Raw genomic sequence first — 20,484 nt, forward strand, 5'->3', positions numbered from 1 at the left:
GCAGCATTCAATAGGAACCTGGAGAACCTGTAACCATCATGACAGCATTAATTAATTAATAACAATACGCATCAATTTACCTACCCTGCTCATAACATGTAAACTACTTTGAATGGTCTGTGTCAGCTATTTTAGCTACTAATGATTTGGGAGTTATAAAAAGGAATTTAATGACACTTAAAAAATCCAAATCCAGAGTCTGCTGTAGATCCTCTATTAGCCTAGAAACAGAGGTTTCCATTGTAAGAAAAAATTATTACCGGAATTCATTGCTTGCAGCATAAATTACAAAATGACAATAAAACACAGGACGTAGAGTACAAAATGACTGAATAATACCTGTTTAATACATAAAACTGTAAATGTTTCTGTGGTACTTAAAGTCAAAAGATCTAAAGGAAGTGAGGAAAATCTAATTACCTCATGATAAAGTATAATGAATCTCTAAATGATAAATATGGTACTTAAGTTATTGACAGGTAACATTTAAAATTATATTTATTTTTATATAAATGTCTTTCCAAAACATAAATTGACTCTGATCTAGCAAATACTTAAGCATGTGCATAAGTGTATTTATACAAGTAGTCCCATTGAGTTAAGTACAATTATCTACATGAATCAAGATGTGCTTAAGTGTGTATAGGATTGGGTTGATAACTTGTAATGGTGGACAGAAAAACAATATGGAAAAAAATTAAGAAATTTCAACACCCAGAGGAAAAGTACAGGTTAACAAATGAGGCAGTGAATAAAATTAATGACAATTCTAAAATGACTAAGGCCCAGATCCTCAACCATTTGTAGGTTCTTAAATGTTCAATGGAAGTTGGGCACGTAAATACCTTTGAAGTTCTGGGTCTAAGATATTACACTCCATTAATTTTGAACTGTGTATGGGTACATGAGTCCATCCTGACAGACGGTGTTGCATGACTAGGGCACTGGTCTTTAATAAGAAAAGAAGTTTGGGAAATTAGGAAATAATAAAGATCTTGTAAAAATACCTATTTATAATTAGCAGGTAAGGAAATAATTGGGAAATTTAAACATGAACAAATCAATAGATCTGGAAGACGTGCATTGTAGGGAGTGTTAAATCAATTACAAAATGAATTTATAGCACCTATGACAATTGTTTAAGGGAAGCCATGGAGAATTTAGGAGATAATCTAACTTCAATTCCTAGTAAAATAATGGAACAGATATTGAGAATCCAAACTATTAAACAACCTCAGGATAATTGATTCAAGAGTGCCTAGCCACCTTAGTTTAATAAAAATGGCAGGCAAACTTTTTTCCCTTTTTTGATAGAATTAGAAAATTAGTGAATGAAAGGGGATGTAATAGACAGTATTGGATATTACAAATGCAACCTCATCTTTTGAAATCCTACTAAAAAAACTACAGTAAATCAAATTGGTCTGAATCTGAACCCTGGCACATACCAGTGGACTGAAAACAGGTGAAGGCTTCAAAGAGGGCTTCCTACTGAGTGAGGGAAAAGGTGTCTACCTTGATAGAGACTTTAAAACCATATTTTCAGTATATATACTGAACTCCTTATGTAGTATCGCTACATACATATTAATTACTCCAGCTTTCATTTAAGTCCTCTCTTTGATGAAACAGACTGTACATACCAGAATCAGGACAAAAGAAAAATGTAAAAATCTATGTATAACTTCTTTTAAGCATTGTGTTCATGGAGTCTGTTAGCCAGAACCTTCCCTATTTCATTTTTGGATGAATTTTGGTGGATTTTTTTATACTTTCCACTACCTTTTCCCTGTTCTATACCTACCAAAATACCCATTGCACACAGATGTGAGATTAAGATCAGTTAAGAGGATCCTTCCCTCAGACAGAAAATACAATAGTGTTATATGTGATAAACAGAAAGTTGACACACTAGGTACATTTTCAGTGTGATCCACCAGGAATGAGACAGACAACTCATCATTTACATGTGCTACTTCCTGACGCACTTTGCCAACAATGGAGTCACGTTATGCAACATATGCTAAATTGTCAAAAATTCTGCGTTACAAAAACAAATTATACTTTCCAAGGGCTTTGCATGTCATTGTCTGATCCAATACTGGAAAATTATGTCCTTTTGGCATGAAAAAAATTGTGGAGCATTCTCACCTGAACTCACCTGGGTAGTAAGTTACTCGACAAAACCTTGAGAGATTTTACTTGGTAAGTGAAATGAATGTACAAGTAAAAATATTTCAGATCCTGTTGCATGTGCAGCAATATGCAACTCTCTGATTTTCTTTCCAGTGGAGGGTAGTTATGGAAGCATGAATTAGTTATGGCTTGGCAGTTGTATTTCATACAGATAGATATGCAACTTTTAAATGCTGCTTTCTTACTGCTGAAGTATGACGGATTGTCCTGAAAAACTGTCAGAACATGATATGTCAGATTCAGTTTCCTTCCACAATCATACCACAATCTGTTTTGATAGGGAAGGATATAGTTTAATTATTTGTTTTTAATCTGACTCCAGACTTGACATATGGCACCTCATTAAGTTCTCTTTACTTGCTATGGCAAGAACAACAAACTGTGAAGAAGACATAAAACTTTTGGCTTAGAAGTTAGTTTTTAAAACTTACAGTACTCCTTATGAGCCTAGTAATCTTGAATGGATCCAGAATGACACTTGGTTTTGAAAGATTTCCTGTGACACAGTTCCACAGCAAACATTAGCTCTTGGCAATGTCTTTTTTGGTGAGGGATGAGGGAGATTATCAAAATAAAGTATATGAAGGGGAAGGGAAGTTGGATTTTTTTTATACTTTCCACTAGCTTTTCCCTGTCTGAATTTGATCTTCTGCCAAAGTTATTAAGACAATAGGTATGCAATTCACTATGAAAATGAGAATCAGCTCCCAAGTGCCTGAACACAAACCAAAGGGAAAGATAGCATGGATAATTTCTTTTCCAAGTTAGTCACTACATTACTGTCATACACAGTTAGCTTTCTGATGTACAAATTGTCATACTGAATTCATCATACAGTAGGCAGAAATCCCGTGATGGAGGTAAAGTAGCTGAGGCATTATTTAAAGAGCAGCATTATTATGCAATATTGCTCAGGCACTCCTTCAGTAGCATTTCTAGATATTCAGCATTTAGGCAGGGCCTTCAAAAGGGAATGAAAAAGCTTCAGCAAGCCCCAGTTTCCACTTCAAGAACTTTTCCATGTAAAGCATTTAGCGCAAACAGGTACATTTTAGAGCTGCTGTTTAAAATTACACTTTGAACTTACATTGCAACTGTGATGTAAAGAGCTAAAAGCATGTTAGACATTTATGAATTAAGGGTCAGATAATCCTCACTGCAGTCCTTTCCTGCATAGGGTACTGGAAACTGAATGCTTTGACTTATTGAGTTTTCACCTCCATTGGTCTTTTGGTGGAACAGACTTAGTGAGCATAGAGAACTCACCCACCAGAGGCACTGTTCCTACACTCTAATTCTTGGGCCAACATCTTCTCAGCCTGAGTTAGAACCGGTCAGAAAATTTCCTGTGCATCCAGAGCATAGCTAGCTCAGCTGCGGTGAGCGTACTGTACCGTAGTTTGTTGTTCTTCAGATTACAAGGTAAGGGCTCAGAAGTGTATGTTTCCGTAGGGCCCAGTTATGGATTAATCCACCCCATCCCACCATCTATCTTCTACTTTGTACCCACCCTCCTTTCCCACAGCTCCATCAGGCTGCTCCAGATTTATTTCCTCCTCTCTCCAATCAGCGACTCTTCCATTCTCTGTTTGCCCCATACGTTAAAGCATAGGGCCACACCACTGCTATCTCCTCAACCTTTCAGGTCATGTGAGGTTACCCTGACAGCCCCTCAACCCAGAGAGAGTAGCATTCACTGTCCTGTGCCAATTCCCTTCCTCACCCTTATGAAGGATAGAGTTGAACTTAGGGTGGCCAACTTTCTCACTTGTGAAAACCGGACACCGAGCACTGGAACCTCCCCCACCCCCTGCTCCGCCTTTCCCCCTGAGGTCCCAACCCTTGCTCCACCTCTTTCACTCAGAGCCATTCCCCCTCTCATCTCCCCACTACCACCACCATTACTCTCTACTCTCTCCACCCCCTCCCCTGCCAGTTGAACAGGGCTCTAGGGGTGGAGAGGTGACTAGGGCAGGGCTTGGAGAGCTTGGAGAGAGAGCCATGCTCCAGGGGTGGAGGGGTGAGTGGGCCAGGATGGGGGAGGGAGAGCCAGGCTCCGGGGCTGGGGGTGAGAGTGACTGGGGCAGGGTGGGGGAGGGAGAGATGCATCTTGGGGTGGAGGGGTGAGTGGGCAGGGCGGGGAAGGGAGAGCTGTGCTTGGGGAAGGATGGGGGAACTACCGGTACCTCTCTTTGCCAGAGCCATTCCTGAGTGCTCCACTGCTACTCCAGGCTCCAGCAGCAGCTGCTGCTCTACCCACCGGACACCTGGCAACCCTAATGTCTGTTGAAATGCCTCTATTTGCAGATGCAGTGGAATCCTCTTTCTGCATTTCTAGAACTCTGGAAATGGGACACAGAAATAAACCAGGCAGTGAAACCCTCACAAACTCCAGTTTAGTGATGGACACCTTGGTAACCAAAAGCTTAAGTGTCAATTACCTGAGTGAGCATAAAAAAAAAGTGAGTGTCAATTACCTGAGTGAGCATAAAAGCTTTGCCTGAAATGAATTTGATCTAAGATCCTCTGAACCAAGGTGCATTTATTGTATTAATGACCAAATTATATATGTTGTTAGCATGACAATGAACAAAATAGCTCACCAGTTTCTTTCAGACCTTGAAAGCAGCACTTGTGGTCTGCTCTAAATTATTCCTTGGGACTAGACAAACTTATGGATGGATTCACCAAGGGAAGGTCATGCCTGACTAATCTAATCGCCTTTTATGATGAGATTACTGGTTCTGTGGATGAAGGGAAAGCAGTGGATGTATTGTTTCTTGACTTTAGCAAAGCTTTTGACACGGTCTCCCACAGTATTCTTGTCAGCAAGTTAAGAAAGTATGGGCTGGATGAATGCACTATAAGGTGGGTAGAAAGCTGGCTAGATTGTCGGGCTCAACGGGTAGTGATCAATGGCTCCATGTCTAGTTGGCAGCCGGTGTCAAGTGGAGTGCCCCAGGGGTCGGTCCTGGGGCCGGTTTTGTTCAATATCTTCATAAATGATCTGGAGGATGGTGTGGATTGCACTCTCAGCAAATTTGCGGATGATACTAAACTGGGAGGAGTGGTAGATACGCTGGAGGGGAGGGATAGGATACAGAAGGACCTAGACAAATTGGAGGATTGGGCCAAAAGAAATCTGATGAGGTTCAATAAGGATAAGTGCAGGGTCCTGCACTTAGGATGGAAGAATCCAATGCACCGCTACAGACTAGGGACCGAATGGCTAGGCAGCAGTTCTGCGGAAAAGGACCTAGGGGTGACAGTGGACGAGAAGCTGGATATGAGTCGGCAGTGTGCCCTTGTTGCCAAGAAGGCCAATGGCATTTTGGGATGTATAAGTAGGGGCATAGCGAGCAGATCGAGGGACGTGATCGTTCCCCTCTATTCGACACTGGTGAGGCCTCATCTGGAGTACTGTGTCCAGTTTTGGGCCCCACACTACAAGAAGGATGTGGATAAATTGGAGAGAGTCCAGCGAAGGGCAACAAAAATGATTAGGGGTCTAGAGCACATGACTTATGAGGAGAGGCTGAGGGAGCTGGGATTGTTTAGTCTGCAGAAGAGAAGAATGAGGGGGGATTTGATAGCTGCTTTCAACTACCTGAAAGGGGGTTCCAAAGAGGATGGCTCTAGACTGTTCTCAATGGTAGCAGATGACAGAACGAGGAGTAATGGTCTCAAGTTGCAATGGGGGAGGTTTAGATTGGATATTAGGAAAAACTTTTTCACTAAGAGGGTGGTGAAACACTAGAATGCGTTACCTAGGGAGGTGGTAGAATCTCCTTCCTTAGAGGTTTTTAAGGTCAGGCTTGACAAAGCCCTGGCTGGGATGATTTAACTGGGAATTGGTCCTGCTTCGAGCAGGGGGTTGGACTAGATGACCTTCTGGGGTCCCTTCCAACCCTGATATTCTATGATTCTATGATTATATCCACCTTGGGACTCCCACCTCCCTGAGCGGTGCTGGTAGCTAAAGGATTTGTCCCGGCATCTGTCCGAGAGTGTCATTGATTTTTATGGAGAACTCTCCATTTACTTCAATAGGGAGCTTTGCTTAAAAAGAAAGGACACTGTGGCCAGAACTTTAAAAACCCATTAAAAAAACCAATATCTAGTTACATTTAAAAACAAAATGAGAAGTCAAAATATTTTGCTTTGAAAATATTTAAATGAAATATTTGGACTTAAAATTGATTTTTTTATTATTATTATTATTATTTATTGAAACTTTTCACCAAACTCAACCCTAATTGGCAAATAGTTTCAGTTAACCCAAAAGTACGCGTGTTTTGAATAAACTATTTGCCAGAAAAATTTCGCCCAGCTTTACTCAGCAGCCATAATTAGAGTCAGATTTTCAAAAGTCCTCAGCTTCCACTTTGGTGCCAAAAGAATTGGCCACGTTTTCAAACAAGCTCAAGACATTGACTGCTGAGCTCTTTCAAAGAAAGTGTCACAATAGGAACTGCTGGGTGGCGAGTGCTTTTGAAAATCTGGCCCTCTATGACCCAATAGCCTTAAGTCCCCTACAATGCAAATAAAGCTCCCAATTTTACCCTCATAACGTTACACACCCATATATGTTATTCAAATTTATCCTCATGTGCCATGTGGGTGCTTTAAGGTTACTATAAACCTTGGATTTACACTGAGCACAGAATTTGGCCACCTAAATGGTAGTTGAAATCCTATAGTTATATTTTTTAGATTTTGAAGAGTTCAAGCATGTTAAATAGCAGTTTGTTTTATTTTAAAATAACTAATTTTATAATGTCTAGGTTTCATTTTAGAGTAAATAGTACATGATCTCATTCTTGATGAAAACTTTAAAATAAATCTAGATTGTGAATACGTTGAAGAGAAGACCTAAAAATGAAAGGTAAGATTTATCAAATACAATTTTCTGGAACTATTAGGCTAGGAACAAATAAAGCTTTAATTTAAAAAACGAGGCAGTGTTTTAACCTCTTGATCTTATAAACGAACAGTAGCAAAATCCTTACAAACTGCAATTTAGTGATGGGCTCCCCAGTAATCAAAAGGTGAAAAAGTGAGTAGCAATAATTTGAGTGAGCATAAAAGGTTTCCTCTAGATCAATTTGATATAAGATACTTCTCAACTAAGGTGCATTTATCTAATGATATTGACCAAATTATATATCTTGTTTATATGACAGTGAACAAAATAGCTCATCAGTTTCTTTCAGAATCTGAATACTACACTTGCTGAGTCACCAACAACCACAACTGCAGGGGACAAACAGGCTATACATAAGCATGGAGCAGTAAAGACCTCATCACAGAAACTCTGAAGAATGTTGTACCATCTGATCCTTGTAGATATAATGTAACATGCAGAGGCAATTACAAAAATTCCTCGGTTAAACCACATTTGCAAAACACTTTAAAATGACCTTAGACAAGTTTTGATGAGAGTCATTTGAATTTTTTTGCAGAAGAGAATTGTTATCATTTTTTTTTCTGAAATGAAACTTTTCATTTAAAATTGCTGACATTGTCAAAATGTTCTATTTTTGTATTCAGGCACTTCTTTTGAAAATGTTACTGAATTTTTTATCAAAATTGTTCTCATTTTGAATTTATGTATCAAAACCATACATTTCAGTAAGAGCGTAGGTATCAGTATAGTTTAAAAAAATGAAAAGGATTGTAGTTTAAAAAAAAGTCAGTAAAAATCATGAACATTTTCACAAAAAAATGGAAAATGGGTCCATTTCAAACTCTGGAAAAGTGAAACAACTTCAAGTTTTTTTACCCAACAAAGACTTCCCCATTTTTCATCAGTTCTAGTTAAATGTAAAACGTAATATACAAATGTAAAATGAAAGTAAAACGTTCAGTGCTCTTTATTGGAACACACAAAAATGAGCTCAAGCACAGCACATGTAACTGTAGGAAAAAATATTGATTGAAAACTGGAAAATAAAAATTATCATGAAAAATGATTTGCTATGCTTAACAGAATACTCAATCTCTATGACAAGTTTTGAAAGTTATAGAAACTTCCAAATAAACCACATCAAGTAAACATCAGAGTGGATTATTCATAATTAATTTACCAGTTATGGTACATTTTTTCTATGTTATGTTTATAACAATATATTTTGCTCATAAGCAAGCACTCAGTAACAAGAAGAGTAAGAAAATAATGGCAGGTCAATTACCCAAATGACCACCTCCATCAGGTTTCACGTGTAACTGCAGTTTATATATCAGGCATTGGTTACATCAACGTAGAGGCCATAGTAATTTTGCCACAGACCATGTTGACAGTTCAAAAATATTATTTACCACCTGGACTCTGAAGCTTTCAGTTGCCAGATAAGTGGATAGAATATTTACTTCCACAGCTGAACACAGAGCAAGAACCCACACAGAGCAAGAACCCAGTATTTATAGTGTCCTAATGATTGTTATAAAACCAGGTGCACATTACAGTTATTTCTAAGCCTCAATGTCTTGGCATATATCCCACTCAGAATTTTTTGAATGAAAAGTTTTTCATTAAAAATGGCCTTTTTCAAGGCCACATATTGAGAAAAATTGTTGATTTTGTTAAAATTTCATACCTTGTTTCAATCTTTTTTGTGGGGGGCAGGTGATGGTAAATGAAAATATTTTGATAACAACTTCAATAACGTTTTTGCTAAAAAGCTTTTTATTGGCCCTTCAAAATAAAACATATTGGCAATTTTCAAAATTTTCATTAATTTGAGTTCATTTTTTGACCAGCTGTACTAAAGACATGCCACACTTTACACTTTCCTATTTATGGGTCACATCACTAGATAGTACTATTTGTGTGTGTGTGTGTGGGGGGGGAACCTTAGAGACAAATTCAGCCTCGTCCACCCTTTTCCTACTTAGTATGTCCGGAGGGCCACAAGTGGCAAAGTCGGTATGGTTTTAGTGCATAAAAGAGAAGACTGAATGCAGCAGCCCATGCAAGGGCTATGTTCCCTGTGCTGTACAGAGATCAGCTTGGTGGAGACACAAAGATGTGCAGCATAGATGAACCATTGGGGTATCAGGTATGCAGCTGGAGGACTCTCTACTTATTTAAGATTTTGTAAGTTTACTCATCACTATTGTATGTATCTGATTGCCTCCCCCAATATTGGGCACATACTCCACCATGGGGCTGGTGTAGCCTTAGCAGAGCAGCTCTGCTAACACTCTGCAGCTTAGGGGGCAAGTGAGAATTCCACTTCTTCCCAACCCCCACCTCGTTCATTTATTTTGCATCCAGCCTTATGATAGCTACTGGACTGAAAATGAAGCTACAAGCAAAATAAGTAGTATGTAGCTCAGATGGATCAACAAGGGCAAAGATGCATCTGCAGATATTAAGCACACAAAACTTTATGTTTTTATTTCCTAGTTAAACTGGAGCAGCCACCTTCCCTGTATTATGTGGGAAACCCTAAATCACAGTTATACAGGGGATCACATTTTCAAAAACAGATGTCTAAATTATGCCCACAACATTTAGACATGATAATTGTGTGTGCAAAATATACATTTGTGTGTGCAAGGAACTGCTTTGCATCCAGTAATTCTACATATGCAATTAGCTGTTTGTGTATGTTTATTATGCAAGTGCATTTTAGGGACTATTTCTGGGGAAATCTGTCCCAGAAAGTTATTTACTGCATTAATCCATCTTCACCACAGACTCATGGGGAAAGCCAGCAACATCACCCTCTCACACCCTCAAAACTCACATTCCTTACTCTTTGTGCTTATTTTGGCTAGAATTAATGGGCACAAACTGAAAATGTAACATGCATTGCCATCACATATATCATCTGGCACAGGCTCTGGAGTTCTTTCTCTGTTAAGAGCTTTCAGTTCCTAACTGAGAAGAAAGGAAAGAATAAGTAGCAGTCCCTGAATATTGTTTGGCATCAGTTTTAATCAGACTGCACTCCAGTACTGAAATATTCAATGTGTTCAAGAGGTGTTCTTTCAGTGGAAAGTACTTCAGTGAAAATGGATAGCGGCAAAGTATTTGCAATCTACAAAGGAGCGTTGGGTGAAAATGTAGAGGCTGTGGGAATATGAACCCCAAGGGCAGTAACATGCCTATTGAATTATCTGCTCTGACTTTTTTCCTCAGTATGTTTTAGTCCCTGGGACCTGATCCTACAGCCATTGAAATCCATAATAAACCTCCTATTTAACTTCATTGAAGTAAGCTACTGAACTTAGGTTTAGACAAGTCACCAACATATGCTGCAGAGAGGAGACTTTGCTGAGATACAAAACATGCATGTATGTGTAAACACTGCCGCACCAATTGTGTTGGCATTTTGTGGTACCACAATGAAGTGAAATCCTGACCTCATATATCTCAGGTAGGTTACAGTAGACAGCAGGTGAAATTCTGATCTCACTGAAGTCAGTGTATGTAGTTTGCCACTGTAAGAGTTACATGTGCTACCCATGTGGAGTCCTCAGAGAAAGTGAGCTAGAAACACTCATTCCTCACTACCTATTTTCATTACAACTTTCATAAGAGAAATGAGAATACATGTATATTTGTTATTGAATGTGCAGTGTAAAGTTGCACTTACCAACTCTGTACTTTGTGTTGAAATGTCTGCTTAAAGTTTCCAATGCATTGAAGCAACTCAGGCAGGAGCTATGTTAAGCAAATGTTTGCCTAGTGGAGAGACATAGTAAGAATAAGTTTCAGAGTAACAGCCGTGTTAGTCTGTATTCGCAAAAAGAAAAGGAGTACTTGTGGCACCTTAGAGGCTAACCAATTTATTTGAGCATAAGCTTTCGTGAGCTACGCTTATGCTCAAGTAAGAATAAGGAACACCCCCCACCAGTGCTTAAGACTTTCATAAATGTAGGCCAATGGCAGCCACAAGGGCCAGGTTCAGTCTGGCTCGGAGTCCTTTTCTAAAACAAATACAGCTGTGGCTTGTGCCCCCACTCCTACTGCTGGCTCTGGAAAATTAAAATGTATCCTCCCTGGTCACCTTTGCAGGTGGTTCCTCCTCACTCACAAGTGATCTGGAGTCCTTTTGACCATGGAACCACAAACACCAGTTATTTTGGGGGAAAGGGACAATCCAAACAAAAGAAATTCAATAACCATATATACACATTTACATACAATAATATGAGCAAAACCCAATCAGTGTGTCAGGAGTTTGGCCAACCCCACAATTCCAAGTATTAATTGTTTGTTTTCTTGAGGACCAGCCTTCTTACTACCAAGGCAATCCCCATCTAAAACCCCACTCACAGGTCTACTTAGACCCCGTGGTTGTCAGGAGGTGACTGTCCTTTGCTGTCGGCTATAGTCCCAAAAGATCTGCAGCACCAGATCCTGGTCCAATGTGCTACTACCTGGGCTAGTTCTGTGCCATCCACTATGCTGCTGCTAGTCTGGACAGCTCTGCCCTGCCACCTGTCAGACCTCACTGGGAAGTCAGCTCCATGCTGCCACTGCTGGTTTGGCCAGGCCAGACCTCGCTGTAAAGTTAGCTCTGTGCTACGACCACCAGTTCAGCCTCATTCTGTCCAGTCCTGCAGACTCACTCCTCACAGGGTTCAGAATCTCTAGATGGGGAACCCAGAGACCCCGTTCCCTGGTTCTAGGGCAGAGTTCCCTACCCTGTCCTGTTGAACTTGAATCCGATTTCCAAATAAGAATCCACTACCTATAAAGTCAGGGTGACCCACTTTCTCCTATTCATATCTCTTACAAGTCCTATGCCCTTTCCTGAGAACATCTCACAGCAAAAATCAGAAAAAATTCCAGCTACAGTAACAAAACACAGTTTGTGGAACTATGGGAAAGCAACTTTAAAATTCATGTACATGAGGCTGGGCAAAAGTGGCTTTTCTCCTATAAATAACAGAGAGGTTCATCCCTCTAAGCCTTTAAATTGTGGCACCCAAACAAATATTCCAAAACAAACCACATCATAAATAATTTTATCTATGACTTTCCATAACCTATACAACAATGATAAATGCCTATGTAATGAAACATTCCTGACCATGTACCACTTCCTCAGTCCTGACAGGCAACATGTCCTTTCATCCAATCCTGATTCTTCTTGTTATAATGTATATTACAGTAGCACTGATAGACCCTACCTACTATCAGGACCCGATTGTGCTAGACACAAACACAGAGTAAGAGACTGTCCCTGCCCCAAAAAGTTACAGTCTACGTAGACAAGACAAAGAAAGACACAAAAAAGAAATAATATCCCACTTTACACACAGGGGAAACTGAGGCACAGAAATTAAGTGATTTTCCCAAGATCACACAGGAAATCTGTGACACAGAATTAAACCCAGATCCCACACTCTCAGTGCAAGATTTATATGATCTGAAGAGAAACCAGAGTATGCAATGAATTAACCACAAGATCACCCATCCATATGGACTCCTCAAAATCAGTGGTTTGAGCATTGGCCTGCTAAACCCAGGGTTGTGAGTTCAATCCTCGAGGGGGCCATTTAGGGATTTGGGGCAAAAATTGGGGCTTGGTCCTGCTTTGAGCAGGGGGTTGGACTAGATGACCTCCTGAGGTCCCTTCCAACCCTGATATTCTATGATTCTATGAAAATATGCCAATTACTCTGAGTTGTGCAGTGGTTCTGTGATGCAGATAAATAGTGAGTGAGATAAGTATTCATTAGATATTGGATAAGACTACTAAGACCTTGTCAGTTCTCCAATGGCAAGAGACATTAACATTTTAATCCCAACTGTATTTTCTAAAAATCTTTCTGTATTTCAAAAAAAGAAAAAAAGAAAAAACCCACCACCACCAAATCCTCCCATGCCCAACTGAAAGTGTCCATTTGTGTGTTCACTTACCTGTGCATTATTGAGAGGTGCCACTTAGGACCCAAGCTTAGTAAATTTCATGCTTTATGTCTGGCATCAAGTTAACAGGTTAATTTGCTAATCAGGTCATTACTGGTTAAAAATTTTCAAAGCAATATTCAGTTCACATTCTTAGACATTTTCTGTATTCCATTAAATCTGCACTTGCAAAATTCTGCAGTAGTTGGATAATTCAGAGCCATAATGCATAATACTTATCTGTCACACTACAGCATTTACATTATATTTTCAAATATACATCAGTCATTTTGGGATTGTACTTGCAAAACATGCAAATTAAATATTATCCAAATCAGATAATATATTTTATATATTACCTGCCACTCAAATTTATTGTGTTTGAGAAACTTAAATAAGTTCTATTTCATGAATGAAAAAGTAGCAGAGAGATATTCCAAAAAGGCCATTTATTCAATGGTTCTAATGCTGCAACCAGTTACATGACATTGATTTTAAGATTCTTTACTGTCAAAGTATGCACCTTTAATGGAATCAGAGTTTAAGCCAGAAGTGACCATTAGATCTACTCTGACCGCCTGTATATCACAAGCCCTTACCTTTCACCCAGTTACCCCTGTATTGAGCTCAATAACTTATCTTTGACTAACGTATTAGTTGTGCTTGGGTAAAGCATATCTTCCAAACAGGCATCCAGTCTTGATTTGAAGACATCAAGAGATGGAAAATCCACCACTTCCCTTGGTAGTTTGTTCCAAAGGTTCATTGTCTTCACTGTTAAAAATGCATGCCTAATTGTCCATTTAAATTTGACTTCAGCTTCCTGCCACTGGATCTTATTGTGCTTTGCGTGGCTAGATTAAAGAGCCCTATAGTATCTGGTATTTTCTCTCCATAAAGGTACTAATACATAGATTCCAAGACCAGAAGAGACCATTGCTATCATCTAGTCTGACCTCCTTATACAAAAGCTTCCCCAAAATAATTTCTAGAGCATATCTTTAAAAAAATAAAATAAAAAATCCAATACTCAATCATCAAGTCTCCTCTCAGTCTTCTTTTTGATAAACTAAACAGATTGAAGAATGAGGAGTACTTGTGGCACCTTAGAGACTAACAAATTTATTTAATTTACATCTCTCATTGTAAGGCATTTTCACCAGCCCTCAAATCATTTTTGTGTGTCTTTTCTGCACTTTCTCCAATTATTCAACATCCTGATTAAAATGTGCACCTCAGAACTAGACACAGTATTCCAGTATCAGTCTCACCAATGCTGTACTTAGACGTAAAATCACCTCCCTTCTAGTCGCAACTCTGCTATGCATCCTAGGATTGTGTTAGCCCTTTTTGTCTCAGCATCACACTGGGAGCTCATGTTGAGTTGTTTGTCCATTATGACCCAAAAAACTTTTCAGAGTTACTTTCCAGCATACAGCATCCCAATTCTGTAGGTATGACCTCCATTCCTCGTTCCTAGCTGTATAACTTTGCATTTAGCTGTATTTAAGATATTTTATATGAATGTGCCCAGTTTAGCAATCAGTTCAAAACACTCCATCTGACTGCTATCTCCTCATCATTACCAATCTGCCAATCAATGTGTCATCCACAAATTTTATATTTAGTTTCTGCTCCTTGATGAAAATGTTGAATAGCATTGCACTGCGTACCGATCCTTGTGGAATGCCACTAAGAAACACTCCCATTCAATGATGATTCAAGTTTTGAGATCTGTCAGTCAGTGAGTTCTTAATCTATTTAACATGTGCTCTATCAATATTGTGTAGTGCTTATTTTTAACCACAATGTCATTCAGTACTAAATCAAACAACTTACAAAAAATTAAGTAAATTACATCTATGCAATTACCTCTATCAACCAAAACTGTGATCTAATCAAAAAATGAAATCAGTTTTTTTACATGACCTATTTTCCATAAAACTATATTGACTGGCACCAAGTATATTCCCAATGTTTAACTGTTTATTGACTGAACTCTGTATTAGCTTATCCATTATTTTGCCCAGGATTGATGTCAGTCTAACCAGCCTATAGATACTCAGCTCATCCTGCTTGCCCTTTTCAACTATTGGCAGAACATTAGCAGTCTTTCAATCTCCTGGAATTTCCAAGATTTATGTAAAAGTTAATAATAGCAGGTCAGAGATGTCCTCACCCAACTTTTTTAGGACTCTTGGGTGTAAGTTATCTGATCCTGATTTAAAAATGTTTATTTCTAGCAGATTTCATCTAACATCCTCCTCAGTTACTAATGCACTGAATTATCATCTTCATATGATACAAGTGCATCATCTTGCTTCTTTCCAAATACAGAACAGAAATATTTATTGAACTCAGCCTCTTCTGTATCATTATTAACAATTTTATCATCTGAATATAATAATGGGCCTATACCGTTGCTAGGATTTCTTTTGTTGCTAATATATTTAAACTCCTTATTGTCCTTAGACCTTCCAGCTATGTATTTCTTCCTTATGTCTTTAGCTTCCCTTCTAAATTTTCTGCCCTTCATAACTTCTAGTATATGTTGATTGCTATTTATTTATTTATTTTTCCATTTGCTACATATTGCTTTTTTGTTTCTAATTGCTCGTTTGACTTCACAAGGATGAGCTTTTAGCCAAAGTTGTCCTCTTTCTTGATTTTGGAATTCTGGCTTTTTGGCCATCTAATAAGCTCTTCTCTAAGAATTCCTAATTTTCGTTCACATTTTACTGTCTAAATATTTCCTTCTGAATCAATTTCACTCATAATTTCCCCTCAATTTTGGAAAATTAGCCTGTCTGAAGCACCATGTATACACATTACTGGTTGGGACTGTTCTCTATTTGCCATATTGAATGTAATCAGGATATGATAATTGGTTCTTAGGCAACAATCTACTTCCAGTCCATTGATTAATTCATTTTTATCCATCATAATGAAGTCCAAAATTGTTACCACCTTTTGGGTGCAATATGTTTTGTGCTAGAAAATCGTCTATAATTTTTAGAAACTCTAATGATGTTTTACTACTGGCTACATGAGGCCTCCAGCGTATGTCTCCCAAACTGAAATCCTCATAACAATTCAATTTTTCTTTCCACACATTACAAATATGTGTTAAGGAGTTACTCATCCTGTTCTCTGGTTTGATTCGGTGGTCTGTAACAGGCCTCCACAGTTACACCTTAGCCTCATGCATCAAGCATTTCACATGTACTATTTGGTTATGTGCAAAAAATGTACATGGACTGCTAAGAATTTGGGCCTGAAACTTTAAGGGAATGTTGGATTATATTATGGGCCAGGGGAAACAGGGTTTATGAAAAGGCTGAGAATCTTGTTTTCCTTAGCTATAATACCAAAAGTGTGTAACTCCGAGGCATATCTGAAATAAGTTTTTGGCTGCTTTTGATAGCTTAAAAACCCAAAGATATGTCAGCCTATTTGTAACTCAATTCAGATAGGTTTAAGATTTTCTGGTAGAGCACATACATCCTTTGTTAATCAAAAAAATCACAAGAAATGTTGCACAGACCTGAACTGAGTAACTGTAGAAAGTCTCCTTCTCCAGGACTCCACCCTTTTGCCTCTGGGCAAGGGCGCCATCTTCTGTGTAACAGTCCTCAGATTTGGAGAAGGCTACAAACATCTACTGGAAGCTTGTGGGAGCTCTACAGGAAGATACAAGATTTGCCTCCAGCTCAGGAAACAGTCTGTAAATGTTGAGTGCAGACTTGAGTCCCTTCAGGAAACATTAAAGGGAAACCCAGAGTAACCTAATTACATTAATGCTTACAGTGTATGGAATCAGTAAACTTGCATAGTTAAAATACAAGAGGTGGCTTTATTTAAACTAAAAATGGAAGAAGAAAGCTAAAAATAGGAAATTATAGAAAGAGGCAGGACAAACATGAAATGCCTTCAGCTTAAACCATTGCATCTATTGCATTTTCTCCAACCTGCAGCAAATAGCAGCACCATCTAGTGGTTCAGAGAAGTGCACATTATTACTAAGCTTCCAGTGAGGAAGGATGGAAGGACGTTTAGGAGTAAAAGAGTCAAATGGTTAATGTCAGCTGTTTGAGGCATCCAATCAACATAATTAGTCTAGCTGTGATTAGCCCTAATGAGGACAATGTTCCTGAATGTGCAGTTGTTGGGGCAAATGGGTCCTAAAATGAGGACTGTTGTATTCTGTGAGTCAGAGCACAGTGTAGACTTACTGTATTTAATTATCTCCCAGCAGGAGTCACCAGAACCTAGGGAGGGTTTCAGCAGCCAAAGCCAAAGCAGGACATCGAAAGGCCTGTACATATTGGATTTATAAAAATGTTTTTTCTGTAGATAGTGAAACCTATATTAAAGTAAAAAAATACATAATCCCCACTCTGTGCTGAAATATGTCACTGTCCTATTACAATCTTTATCTCCCTGCTTAAAGTCCTCCAGTAGGCAGAATCCTGTTTTCTAATCTGACTGAGTCACTGACTCAGTCTGTGACCTTGAGCTAATCACTTGACCTTCTTGTGAATCAGTCAAGCCAGCTGGAAAATTGGGTAAAAACATCACCACACTGAAAATCAGATGCTGCACCTAGGATGAGTTTTTCTTGGGAAAATAAACTGCAGAGAAGAAAATAAATTATTTATCCTGAACTCTAGGTTAGATGGTCAAACAAATAATTCACAGTGTTCATTCTGCAATGTATGATACTTGCCAAATAAATATCATGAAACTACAGAGAACTGACCATGTAATTAAATTGCTGTTACCTTGTAAACAAGAAATATTCACATAATACATTGGTCCTATATTTTTCAAGAAGTGGTGTCAATTAACATTTTACACAATTTTTAATTTCTCCTTTCACTGTCTGAGACATCCTCATTGAAGTTGGGGGAACAGTTCATAGGTTTAAAATAACAGATTATAAAGCCAGAAGGGACAGCTGTGATCATCTATTCTGACCTCTTGCATAACACAGGCCATAGAACTTCCCTCAATTAATCACTGTTTGAACTAGATCATGTCTTTTAGAAAAACATCCAATCTTGATTTTAAAATTGCCAGTGATGGAGAAGCCATCACATCCCTTGGTAAGATGTTCCAATAATTAATTATCTTCACTGTAAAACATTTGTGCGTTATTTCCATTCTGAATGTTTCTTGCTTCAACTTCCAAGCATTGGATCTTGTTATACATTGTGTGAAACTTTTGCAATGAAAATCAAAACAAGGTCAAACTCACCAGTTACAACCTAAACAGTCAGATCAGGCTGCAAAACAGAAAGGCTCGAACCAGTACAAATGATATCTATCCAAATCTACAGGACTGAGACCAACAGAGTTGTTCCTTCATCAGAAAAATCCTTGTATTCTATTTATGTAATGTTTATTTAATGTCCAGTCTGTGGACATTAGATGAAGTATTATTTTGTTATTAATTTTGTCCTTTTCCATTTGTGAAAAGTTTATTTCCCCCTTCTGTTTTTAATAGAGATGGAATTATTTATATTATAGCTCCAGAGAAACAAACCTAATGTATTTTTATTAAATTTTGCATATGCATCCTGAGGTATGGTCAAGAGGGTATATTTATGAATAGTAATTACTAGGGCTGTCAAGCAATTAAAAATATTAATCATAATTAATTATGCTGTTAGTAATAGAATACCATTTATTTAAATATTTTGGTGGTTTCTACCTGTTCAAATATATTGATTACAATTACAACATAGAACACAGAATGTACAGTGGTCACTTTATATCTATGTTGGATTACAAATATTTGCACTGTAAAAACAAAAGAAATAGTATTTTTAAATTCCCCCATTACAAGTGCTGTAGTGCATCTCTTTATCATGAAAGTTGAACTTACAAATGTAGAATTATGTACAAAAAAACTGGATTCAAAAATAAAACAATGTAAAACTTTAGAGCCTACAAGTTCACTCAGTCCTACTTCTTGTTCAGCCAATTGCTCAGACAAACAAGTTTGTTTACATTTGCAGGAGATAATGCTGCCCCTTTCTTGTTTACAATGTCACCTGAAAGTGAGAACAGGCATTCACATGGCACTGTTGTGGCTGGCATCACAAGATATTTATGTGTCAGATGTGCTAAAGATTCACATGTCCCTCCATGCTTCAACCACCCTTCCAGAGGACATGTGTCCATGCTGATGATGGGTTCTGCTCGATAACAATCCAAAGCAATGAGGACCAATGCATTTTCATTTTCATCATCTGAGTCAGATGCCACCAGCAGAAGGTTAATTTTCTTTTTTGGTGCTTCAGGTTCTGTAATTTCTGCATCTGACTGTTGCTCTTTTAAGACTTCTGAAAGCATGCTCCACACCTCATCCCTCTCAGATTTTGGAAGGCACTTCAGATTCTTAAACCTTGGGTCGAGTGCTGTATCAGCAATACAAATGAGAGAAACAGGATTACCCTTCAAACAGAAATTATGAACCTAGTTCACGTACATATCCAATATTAACTGAGATCACAAATTATTTATTAAAAACAATGAGGAGTCCTTATGGCATCTTAGAGACTAACAAATTTATGTGGGCATAAGCTTTCATGAGCTAGAACCTACTTCATCAGATGCATGGAGTGGAAAATACACGAGCAGGTATAAATACATGAAAAGATGGGAGTTACCTTACCAAGCGTGAGGTCAGTCTAACGAGACAATTCAATTAACAGTAGGAGACCAAGGGAGGAAAAATAACTTTTGTAGTGGTAATGAGAGTGGCCCATTTCAAACAGTTGACAAGAAGATGTGAGTAACAGTAGGGGGAAATAAATTTGTTAGTCTCTAAGGTGCCACAAGGACTCCTCGTTGTTTTTGCTGATACAGACTAACACAGCTACCACTCTGAAAATTCTTTATTAGAGTTTTCCTGCTGATCTTTTTACTCCTTGCCTTCAGATGCAGAAATTCTATATACCCTTTGGACAGTCTGCCTGAGCACCCACTACTCTTGTTCAAGAGTAGGATCCCTACTCCCACTTAAAAGTGATGCACCCTATGACTTGAGTGTGAGCAGCATTGAACCCTGGAAGAAAAGCTTGAATGATGCTCAGCTTTTTGCAGGAGGTGAACTTCACAGGTCTGGACCCAAATGTGAACCCTAAGCTGTAGTTCAGAGCTGCTGTATATTGAGTCTCATTAGGAAAGTTGATACTGTACATGATAAAACTACTGTGTATTTTTTTTTCCTTCTTAAACATTAATAAAACACTTTTCACATGTCAGTTAACCTTTCTATAATTTTATTCCACCCTTCAGACATATTCACAAAAACCTAATAAATAGAAAAATGTAACTTTGACCTGAGTGACCAAAACCAATTTCAATCACTTAGATGCCTCAAGGAATCTTGCAGCCATCACGTGTGACCTTTA

At 38.3% G+C, this 20,484-nt stretch overlaps 1 long non-coding RNA gene across 1 annotated transcript in view; it reads right to left on the reverse strand.

The window, feature by feature from the left end:
• Nucleotides 1–18,850: 18,850 nt before the first annotated feature.
• Nucleotides 18,851–20,484, reverse strand: part of LOC141983820 (uncharacterized) — a 185,973-nt gene continuing 184,339 nt past the window's right edge. Inside the window, exon 6 of the long non-coding RNA XR_012638529.1 lies at nt 18,851–19,485. This is a non-coding gene — a long non-coding RNA (uncharacterized LOC141983820). The remainder of the gene's footprint in view (nt 19,486–20,484) is intronic.

Source organism: Natator depressus, chromosome 3 (assembly GCF_965152275.1).
Source record: "Natator depressus isolate rNatDep1 chromosome 3, rNatDep2.hap1, whole genome shotgun sequence".
Lineage (NCBI taxonomy): Eukaryota > Metazoa > Chordata > Testudines > Cheloniidae > Natator > Natator depressus.